Source organism: Elephas maximus, chromosome 5 (assembly GCF_024166365.1).
Source record: "Elephas maximus indicus isolate mEleMax1 chromosome 5, mEleMax1 primary haplotype, whole genome shotgun sequence".
NCBI lineage: Eukaryota > Metazoa > Chordata > Mammalia > Proboscidea > Elephantidae > Elephas > Elephas maximus.
This window is the reverse complement of record NC_064823.1, coordinates 89,597,494-89,609,386: the sequence shown is the minus strand read 5'-3', so window position 1 is coordinate 89,609,386 and position 11,893 is coordinate 89,597,494. Positions and strand designations below refer to the sequence as shown.

The 11,893-nt window shown below is 37.7% G+C and overlaps 1 pseudogene; it reads left to right on the top strand.

The window, feature by feature from the left end:
* The first annotated feature begins 638 nt into the window (after nucleotides 1-638).
* LOC126077127 (UDP-glucuronosyltransferase 2B31-like) overlaps nucleotides 639-11,893 on the top strand; it is a 269,121-nt pseudogene continuing 257,866 nt past the window's right edge.

The following is an 11,893-nucleotide window of genomic DNA, read 5'->3' as shown; positions in this document are numbered from 1 at the left end:
AGATTAGCAATTTCCTAGGGCTAGATGGAGAAGGAGGCTGGGAAGACTGAGAGAAGATGGGTAAGGGGCACAGGAATCCTTTTTGGATGGGCTAAAATGTTCTAAAATTAATCATGGTGGTGTTTGTACAACTCTGTGCATATACTGACAACCATTGAATTGTACAATTAAATTGATGAATTTTTTGGTATATGAATTATATGTCAATAAAGATTTTGCCAGATACAAAAAGTCTTGAAGCATGATATCCAAAAATATATTAATGCAATCGTATAATTACTTTTTCTTTAGTTCTTGTGTCAAGGAGACTGCAGTCACATGTGGCTTCAAACTGCCACAGTTCTTAACACTATTTTAGAAACTATTATATAACACAGATGACACCCAAATGTTAGGTCCTCAACTCTTAGTTGTGTGATAGCACTTATAATAAAAAGGATGTTAAGTATCCGCATAAAACACAAGGTCATCTCCCCTTTGCTTTTTTTGATCTTGGTATGCTCTGGCTATTTATATGATGTGTCTACTTTGCCCTGTAAGACTTGTATTTTGGCTATTGATTGATTTCTCCTGGAATATAAGTATGAGCAATAGCAAAAGGGAACAGCAATTCGAAAAGAAGAATTCATTTGAACAGGATGTCTATGAAATGGATTTCACTTCTGCTAATACAACTGAGTTGTTGCTTTAACTGTGGAACTTGTGGAAAAGTGCTGGTGTGGCCATCAGAATATAGCCATTGGATCAATATAAAGACAATATTGGATGAACTTATTCAGAGGGGTCATGAGGTGACTGTTCTAACATCTTCAGCTTCCATTCTTATTGATCTCAGCACACCATCTGCTATTAAATTTGAAGTGTATCCTACATCTCTTACTAAAGATGATTTTGAGTTTCTTTTCATGAAATGGATCAGGAAATCGTCAAATGATCTGCTGAAAGATACATTTTGGACATATTTTTCAGTAGTCCAAGAAATCACTGGGGAATATTCTGATTATATTCAACAGCTCTTGAAAAATGTAGTTTTCATTAAGAAACTAATGATGAAATCACAACAATCAAGGGTTGATGTCATTCTTGCAGATGCCATTGGTCCTTGTGGGGAGCTGCTGGCAGAGCTACTTAAAATACCCTTTTTGAGGTGGGGCCAAGATGGCTGACTAGGTAGAAGCTACCTCGGATCTCTCTTGCAACAAAGGCTGGGAAAAAAATTGAACCGATCACATACATGACAATCTATGAACCCTGACCAGCAAACACAGAACTAAAGAGTTGACCTGAGTGACAGAGACTCAGCCAGCATTTGGACTAGGTGCAGGGGAGCTGAGCACAGCTTCCTGAGATGGCGCAAACACAGGACACAGCCCTAGCCTCCTGAAGGGACCTTGGGGGATGCCCAGTCAGTGCACGCAGGCAGCGCAGCAACGCGGCTGACAGGAGGAGAACTCACTGGGAGGCAGTGACTGGTTTTGGACCCTAGAGTGCGGCGTTCTAGCTGGGGAAACTTGGCACTGGGCTTTGGACTCGGAGCAGAGGAACTGACCACGGCTTCCAAGACAGCAGAAGCACAGGACGCAGGCCTGACCCTCGGAGAAAATCTCGACCCGGCCAACACACACAGGTTACACACCCCTCGAGAATCTCAGATAAAAGAGTCATCACCAAGCAAGATAAGTAACTTTGTCTATATTCCTGGGTGCTACTCTCTCCTATCTATCTGATCCCCACCCTCTTCTTCCTAGGCGGCTTCCTTAACATTGGAATTTACTGGGCCAGAGAGTGAAGTGCTCTGCAGTTTTTTGTTCTGTTTTTTTTTTTTTGGTCTTTTGCTAATCCATTCTCCTGACCTGAGAGAAGCAGCTACAAAAAAAAACAGGGATCAAAAATCCTTCCCTGACTTCCCAAAATTTGTCTAAAAATACAGAACCAGCTCCAGCCAAGCATATGAGATCCACAGTCTTGGGCTTTCATCCCTACAGGGAACAAGATGGCTATTATAATGCAAAGGCATTCTGATAGGGATCTGACTGTAACTGTTTTATCAGATTACTGGAAAGACAAGTTTCCCAGGTCTGATATCTCTACCTATTAAACAGAGCCCTCACAGACCCACAATAGGGAAGTGAGGGCTGAAGCTCCACCCAAACCAACTAGCCTCCTGCCATAGGGGTCTGAGGAGAGTGACTCCTACCAATCTGTAGAGGTACATGCATTGGGTGCCTAAGGTACAGCTGCAGAGCCCACCCACCAAAGTGCTTTAGGAATAGAGGCACACCTACCTCACTGGCACATGGGGGAAGCCTGTCAGCATCCTGTGCCCCAAGTGTGTACACAACTATCACCACTACTCCTCTAAGTGAACAGGTGACAGTCTACACCACACAATTCGTAACCCAAAATCAGATTCTCCTCAAGAATTGTGAATGCACTCTTAGGTTTATATATCTGGTAACTTTTTTTAACAGCCCAAACCACCTGGTAATAGGACATAAGTGATTCAACGGCTACAACAATCAAGACAGTGCAATCTAGTAGCCCATCTACGTATACTGAAAGAAAACAAAACAAGATAAGACTCAGTGAGTAAATATAAAATAAATCATTACAGTATCTTATAGATGGCTCAGAGACAGCAGTCGATATCAAACCACATAAAGAAGCAGACCATGATTGCTTCTACAACTCCCCAAATTAAAGAATCAAAATCTTTCCCAAATGAAGATACAATCCTGGAATTGCCAGATGCAGAATATGAGAAACTAATTTACAGAATGCTTCAAGACATCAGGGAAGACCTCAGAAATGAAATAAGGCAAATTACAGAAAAAGTCAAGGAACACACTGATAAAGCAGTTGAAGAAATCAAAAAGATTATTCAAGAACATAGTGGAAAAGTTAATAAGCTGCAAGAATCCATAAAGAGACAGCATTCAAAAATCCAAAAGATTAATAGTAAAATTACAGAATAAGACAACTCAATAGGAAGTCAGAGGAGCAGAATCGAGCAATTGGAATGCAAAGTGGGGGAGGTGGAGGATAAGGGAATTGACACCAATATAGTTGAAGGAAAATTAGATAAAAGAATTAAAAAACAAATGAAGAAACCCTAAGAGTCATGTGGGAATCCATCAAGAAGAATAACTTGCGTGCAATTGGAGTTCCAAAACAGGGAGGGATAATGGAAAACACAGAGAGAATAGTTGAAGATCTGTTGGAAGAAAACTTCCCTGACATCATGAAAGACAAAAGGATATCTATCCAAGATGTTCATCAAACGCCATATAAGATTGATCCAAAAAGAAAATCAGCAAGACCTATTATCATGCAACTTACCAAAAACCAAAGGTAAAGAGAAAATTTTAAAAGCAGCCAGGAATAAAAGAAAGCTGTCCTTCAATGGAGAATCAGTAAGAATAAGTTCAGACTACTCAGCAGAAACCATGCAGGCAAGAAGGCAATGGGAGGACATACATAGAGCACTGTAGCAGAAAAACTGCCAGCCAAGGATCATATATCCAGCAAAACTCTCTCTCAAATATGAAGATGAAATTAAAATATTTACAGATAAACACAAGCTTAGAGAATTTGCAAAAACCAAAGAAAAGCTACAAGTAAAACTAAAGGAAATTGGTCAGAAAATCAATAATATCAGATACCAACACAACACAAGGTCACAGAACAGAACATCCTGATACCACCTTTAACAGGGAAATCACAAAAGCATATTAAGATTAATTTTATAAAGAAAAAAATGCTCAAAACAGGGAATCATTGAAGTCATTAAGTAAAAGATCATGATAATCAAAAAGAGGGACTGAATACAGGAGGCATAGAACTGCCATATGAAGAGGAAAACAAGGTGATATAGGATGATACATGTTAGGTTTTTACTTAGAAAAATAGGAGTAAATATTAAGGTAACCACAAAGAGGTCTAAAAATTCCATAACTCAAAATAAAAACCACGAAAAACATAACGACCCAGGAAACATAAATTGAACTACTATGAAAATGAGGAACACACAGTTTACAAAGAAAAACGTCTCAGCACAAAAAACTAAGTGGAAAAATGAAATTGTCAACAACACACACATAAAGACACCAAAAGGACAGCACGAAACACATACTTGTCTATAATTACGCTGAATGTAAATGGACTAAATGCACCAATAAAGAGACAGAGAGTCTTAGACTGGATAAAGAAACATGGTCCTTCTATATGCTGCCTACAAGAGACACACCTTAGACTTAGAGAAGCAAACTAAAACTCAAAGGATGGAAAAAATTATATCAAGCAAACAACAATCAAAAAAGAGCAGGAGTGGCAATATTAATTTCTCACAAAATAGACTTTAAAGTTAAAGCCACCACAAAGGATAAGGAAGGACACTACGTAATGATTAAAAGGACAATTGGCCAGGAAGATATAACCATATTAAATATTTATGCACCCAATGACAGGGCCGCAAGATACATAAAACAAACTTTAACAGAACTGAAAAGTGAGATAGACACCTCCACAATTATAGTAGGAGACTTCAACACACCACTTTTGGAGAAAGATACGACTTCCAGTAAGAAGCTCAAAAGAGACACGGAAGACCTAATTGCTACAATCAACCAGCTTGACCTCATAGACTTATACAGAACACTCCACCCAACAGCTGCAAAGAATACTTTTATTTTCTAGTGCACACGGAGCATTCTCTAGAATAGATCACATATTAGATCATAAAACAAACCTTTGCAGAATCGAAAATATCGAAATATTACAAAGCAGCTTCACAGAACACAAGGCTATAAAAGTGGAAATCAATAACAGAAAAATTAGGGAAAAGATGGCAAACACTTTGAAACTGAACAATACCATGGTCAAAAAGACTGGGTTATAGAAGACATTAAGGAGGTAATAAAGAAATTCATAGAATGCAACGAGAATGAAAACACTTCCTATCAAAACCTTTGGGACAGAGCAAAAGCAGTGCTCAGAGGGGAATTTATATCGATAAATGCACACATACATAAAGAAGAAAGAGCCAAAATCAGAGAACTGTCCCTACAGCTTGAACAATTAGAAAGCAAGCAACAAAAGAATCCATCAGGCAACAGAAGAAAACAAATAATAAAAATTAGAGCTGAACTAAATGAATTAGAGAACAGAAAAACAATTGAAAGAATTAACAAAGCCAAAAGCTGATTCTTAGAAAAAAATTAACAAAATTGACAAACCATTGGCCAGACTGACTAAAGAAATACAGGAAAGGAAACAAATAACCCGAATAAGAAATGAGATGGACCATATCACAACAGACCCAACTGAAATTAAAAGAACCATATCAGATCATTACAAAAAATTGTACTCTAACAAATTTGCAAACCTACAAGAAATGGATGAATTCCTAGAAATACACTACCTACCTAAACTTACACAATCAGAAGTAGAACAACTAAATAGACCAATAACAAAAAAAGAGATTGAACAGTTAATCAATAAACTGCCAAGAAAAAAAAAAGCCCTGGCCTGGACAGCTTCACTGCAGAGTTCTACAAAACTTTCACAGAAGAGTTAATACCACTACTACTAAGGCTATTTCAAAGCATAGAAAATGATGGAATACTACCTAACTCATTCTATGAAGCCACCATATCCCTGATACCAAAACTAAGTAAAGACACCACAAAAAAAGAAAATTACAGACCTATATTCCTCATGAACATAGATGCAAAAATCCTCAACAAAATTCTAGCCCATAGAATTCAACAACATATCAAAAAATAATCCACCACCACCAAGTGGGGTTTATATCAGGTATGCAAGGTTGGTTTAATACTAGAAAAACTATTAATGTAATTCACCATATAAATAAAACAAAAGACAAAAACCACATGATCTTATCAATTGACGCAGAAAAGGCATTTGACAAAGTCCAACACCCATTCATGATAAAAACCCTCAGCAAAATAGGAATTCAGGGAAAATTCCTCAATGTAATAAAGGGCATCTATACAAAGCCAACAGCCAACATCACTCTAAATGGAGAGAGCCTGAAAGCATTTCCCTTTGAAAACGGGAACCAGACAAGGATGACCTTTATCACCACTCTTATTCAACATTGTGCTAGAGGTCCTAGACAAGGAAATAAAGGGCATCCGGATTGGCAAGGAAGAAGTAAAATTATCTCTATTTGGAGATGACATGATCTTATACACAGAAAACCCTAAGGAATCCTCCAGAAAACTACTGAAACTAATGGAAGAGTTTGGCAGAGTCTCAGGTTATAAGACAAAGATACAAAAATCACTTGGATTCCTCTACATCAACAAAAAGAACATCGAAGAGGAAATCACCAAGTCAATACCATTCACAGTAGTCCCCAAGAAGATAAAATACTTAGGAATAAATTTTACCAAAGATGTAAAAGACCTATACAAAGAAAACTACAAACTACTAGTGCAAGAAACTAAAAGGGACTTACATAAGTGGAAAAACACCTTGCTCATGGATAGCAAGACTTAACATAGTAAAAATGTCTATTCTACCAAAAGCCATCTATACATACAATGCACTTATCTATACATACAATGCACTTCCGATCCAAATTCCAATGACTTTTTTAATGTGATAGAGAAACAAATCACCAACTTCATATGGAAGGGAAAGAAGCCCTGGATAAGTAAAGCATTACTGAAAAAGAAGAAGAAAGTGGGAGGCCTCACTCTACCTGATTTCAGAAGCTATTCTACAGCCACAGTAGTCAAAACAGCCTGGTACTGGTACAACAACAGGCACATAGACCAATGGAACAGAATTGAGAACCCAGATATAAATCCATCCACATATGAGCAGCGTATATTTCACAAAGGCCCAGTGTCAGTAAATTGGGGAAAAGATAGTCTTTCTAACAAATGGTGCCGGCATAACCGGATGTCCATTTGCAAACAAATGAAACAGGACCCATACCTCCCACCATGCACAAAAACTAACTCCAAGTGGATCAAAGACCTAAACATAAAGACTAAAACAGGAAAAAAAAAAAAATAGGGAAAACGTTAGGAGCCCTAATACTAGGCATAAACAGAATACAAAACATTACTGAAAAAGACGAAGAGAAACCAGAAAACTGGAAGCTCCTAAAAATCAAACACCTATGCTCATCTAAAGACTTCACCAAAAGAGTAAAAAGACCAGCTACACATTGGGAAAAAGTTTTCAGCTATGACATCTCCGACCAGTGCCTCATCTCTAAAATCTATACGATTCTGTTAAAACTCAACCACAAAAAGACAAACAACCCAATCAAAAAGTGGGTAAAGGATATGAACACACACTTCACTAAAGAAGATATTCAGGTGGCTAACAGATACATGAGAAAATGCTCTCGATCATTAGCCATTAGAGAGACGCAAATTAAAACTACGATGAGATTCCATCTCACTCCAACAAGGCTGGCATTAATTCAAAAAACACAAAATAATAAATGTTGGTGAGGCTGCGGAGAGATTGGAACTCTTATACACTGGTGGTGGGAATGTAAAATGGTACAACCACTTTGGAAATCTATCTGGTGTTTTCTTAAAAAGTTAGAAATAAAACTACCATACAACCCAGAAATCCCACTCCTCGGAATATACCCTACAGACATAAGAGCCTTTACATGAACAGACATGTGCACACCCATGTTTATTGCAGCTCTGTTTTCAATAGCAAAAAGCTGGAAGTAATCAAGGTGTCCATCAATGGATGAATAGGTGAATAAATTATGGTATATTCACACAATGGAATACTACGCAGTGATGAAGAACAGTGATGAATCTGTGAAACATTTCATAACATGGAGGAACCTGGAAGACATTATGCTGAATGAAATTAGTCAGATGCAAAAGGACAAATACTGTATAAGACCACTATTATAAGATCTTGAGAAATAGTATAAACTGAGAACACATACTTTTGTGTTTACAAGGGGCGGGAGGGAAGGAGGGTGGGAGACGGTTAATTACTGATAAGTCAGTAGATAAGAAGTACTTTAGGTGAAGGGAAGGACAATACTCAATACATGGAAGGTCAGCTCAACTGGACTGGACCAAAAAGCAAAGAAGTTTCCAGGATAAACTGAATGCTTCGAAGGTCAGCAGAGCAAGGGCAGGAGTTTGGGGACTATGGCTTAAGGAGACTTCTAAGTCAATTGGCATAATAAATTCTATTATGAAAACATTCTGCATACCACTTTGAGGTATGGCTTCTGAGGTCTTAAATGTTAACAAGCGGCCATCTAAGATGCATCATTTGGTCTCAACCCACCTGGATCATAGGAGAATGAAGAACGCCAAGGTCGCACGATACCTATGAGCCCAAGAGACAGAGAGGGCCACATGAACTAGAGACTTACATCATCCTGAGACCAGAAGAACTAGATGGTGCCCGGTCACAACCAATGACTGCCCTGACAGGGAACAAAACAGAGAACCCCTGGGGGACCAGGAGAATAGTGGGATGCAGACCCCAAATTCTCGTAAAAAGACCAGACTTAATGGTCTGACTGAGACTAGAAGAATCCTGGCAGTCATGGTCCCCAAACCTTCTGTTGGCCCAGGACAGGAACCATTCCTGAAGACAACTCATCAGAAATGGAAGGGACTGGACAATGGGTTGGAGAGAGATGCTGATGAGGAGTGAGCTACTTGTGTCAGGTGGACACTTGAGACTGTGTTGGCATCTCCTGTCCGGAGGGGAGATGGGAGGGTAGAGAGGGTTAGAAACTGACAAAAGGGTCACAAAAAGAGAGAGTGGAAGGAGGGAGTGGGCTGACTCATTAGGGGGAGAGTAAATGGGAGTATGTAGTAAGGTCTATATAAGCTTATATGTGACAGACTGACTTGATTTGTAAACTTTCACTTAAAGCACAATAAAAATTATTTAAAGAAAAAAAATACCCTTTGTGTATTGTGTCCTGTTCACTATTGGCTACACATTTGAAAAGTACAGTGAAGAACTTTTAACCCCTCCTTCTTATGTACCTATTGTTATGTTAGAATTACAAGATGGAATGACATTCTTGGAGAGCATAAAAATATGATATATGTGCTTTATTTTGACTTTTTGTTCCAGACATTTAAGGAGAAGAAGTGGGATCAGTTTTACAGTGAAGTACTAGGTAAGTCATGTTTTTAGTTGATAGAATGAAATCTTAACTTTCCTTGTGTCTTTGAATTTGAGTTTGTGTAAATAAGAAGAGAGAGGAATTTGTTTTTTGTAAGTAAAAGATGAAATGATCTATCAATCTCACAAATATTTTAGAGAGGTTTCTATTACAGAGTCAGTTAGAAGAACCCAATGGCCCATCACAACGACAACAGACACCTGAAAGTTGGAAACTAAAAAATTAAGACACTTAGAATTTCTTTAATTAATTACATAACTAGTTTAATGTACTTTTATCTTTGAAAAGTCATTATAAACCTCAGTGAATGTCTGGATGATAATAGACATGTAGATTGAAGAGTGACACATGATTTCTAGCAAAACTGTCGATGTAACTAAAACCTGTTGCCACTGAGTGTATATTGACTCATAGAGATGCTATAGGACAAATTAGGACTACTCCATAGTATTTCCAAAGAGCTGCTGGTGGATTTCAACCACTGACCTTCTGGTTAGCAGCAGAGCTCTTAACCACTGTGCCGCCAGGGCTCAAACTATCTTTGTAGCATTGGAAAAATAACTTCTTCTATAGCTCAATTTTCTTATTCATTAATTGAAATATTTTTTCCATATTACCTTCTGAGGATTCCTTCTCAGTTGAGAGATAAAATGGCTCTACCCCAAATTCAAAAAATTTATACTTTTTGTCTACAACATTTTATTAATCTGCTAACCAAATAGCCGTAATCCAGATAATATAATTCTGCACAACTTGTTTCTAGTGAACCCTAACAATTCCACAATTTTTCACTAAGTGCTTACAACTCCTCTTTCTTACAGGCCCATCAAGCTTTTGAAGGGTTGACATACAAGTTATTAATCTGTATTCTTTGAAAACTATGTCTCTCTATTAAAAAATAAAAATCACATCTATTTCCATAATTTTATTGAAAATTTTCCAGTTGTTAATTGCCAAGAGTTTTATTTGTTAATAAAATTTTACTCAGCTCTGAACTTGAACCAGATATAGTAGTTGATACACAGAATTGAGCCATATTTACAAAACCTCACAGTTTAGTTGGAAAACTGAGTGTCCAGGGACTGACTTAGCAAATTGTAGAAACTAGACTTAGTACTTCGGGGAAAGGTGTTTCCATGGCTGTGGTAGGATTGATTGGGGAGCTCAAATTCTAGTTGTTTGCATTATTGCATGTGTTATTTTTGCAACTTTGTTGTTGTTGTTTTTGGGTGCTATCTAGTCAGTTCTGACTCATAGCGACTGTGTGTACAACAGAACAAAACACTACCTGGATCTGGGCCATCCTCATAATTGTTGTTATGCTTGAGCCCATTGTTGCAGCCACCATGTCACTCCATCTTGTTGAGGGCCTTCCTCTTTTCTTCTGACCCTGTACTCTGCCAAGTATGATGCCTTTCTCCAGGGACTGATCCCGCCTGATAACATGTCCAAAGTACTTGAAAGGTAGTCTCGCTTTCCTTATTTCTAAGGAGCATTCTGCTTGTATTTCTTCCAAGACAACTTTAGAGAAACCAAATGCATATTTAATTCTACAGTGCCTTAGGTTTAATAACTGTTTATGATGGTGAATATACTGATGTGGCATTAGAGATCTAAGTCTCCTCTCATACTTTTAAACAACTTTAGCTGCATTATTCCAAGCTCCCTTCTGAAAATTTCTGATACCCAGGTGACAATTTTCTGAAGTTGCCTCTACCTTTTGTTTCTCTCTTTTCAGGAAGACCCACTACATTATATGAGACAATGGGAAAGCTGAAATATGACTCATTCGAACTTACTGGGATTTTGAGTTTCCTCGCCCACTTTTGCCACATTTTGATTTTGTTGGAGGGCTCCAGTGCCAACCCGCCAATCCCTTGCCTAAGGTAAACCTCTTACTGTTGGTTTTGTATTTTCAATTGAAATGATTCTATGGAATTTTTAAAAGAGAATATATACATTTTGGCAAAGAGGTGAACCTGGATGAAATACTTAAATTTTGTTGTAAGGATTTAGGCTTTTCACCAGTATTGTAGCTTAGAGGCAGATCATTCCTAAACAATATAAATGGTTGAGCATAAATGGGTGCTCCCCAAAATATTTGCAGCCAACCCAAAGTGTTTTTCTTCAGTGCCTTGGTTTACAGCATTGAAACTACTCATCATTTGAAAACTCAGGGTTTTGCATCTTTGAGAATAAAAGGAATTGTTTAGCATATCTATCAAAGGAAGTGTTTTCTGCTGTATATCAGCCCTATAGTAAAACTCCGTTTCTGTATTAAAAAAAAAAAAGTTGCCTTTGAGTCGATTTCAACTCATAGCAACCCTATAGAACAGGGCAGAACTGCCCCACAGGGTTTCCAAGGAATGGTCGACCTTAGAACTGATTTGAACTGCCGACCTTTTGATTAGGAGTCGAATGTTGAACCACTGTGCCAGCAGAGCTCCACTGAGTATATAGGTATCTATATCATAGCTGCCTGATAAAATGAACAAAGAAAATGTATCCCGTGCATCTAATAAGGACAATAAATTCTGTATACATAATAAAGATCAACTAATTTCTACCAATTTTTTTCTGAAAATTCTTTGTTCAAAATTACAAAATAATTCTGTCAGCATATAGAATAACATACCTTAGGAAGGAAAGGAAGAAACTAATATATTTTAAATTAATATTACAACTTTAAGACATAAATAAAAAGCAATCATTTTTGCACTAGTAAGC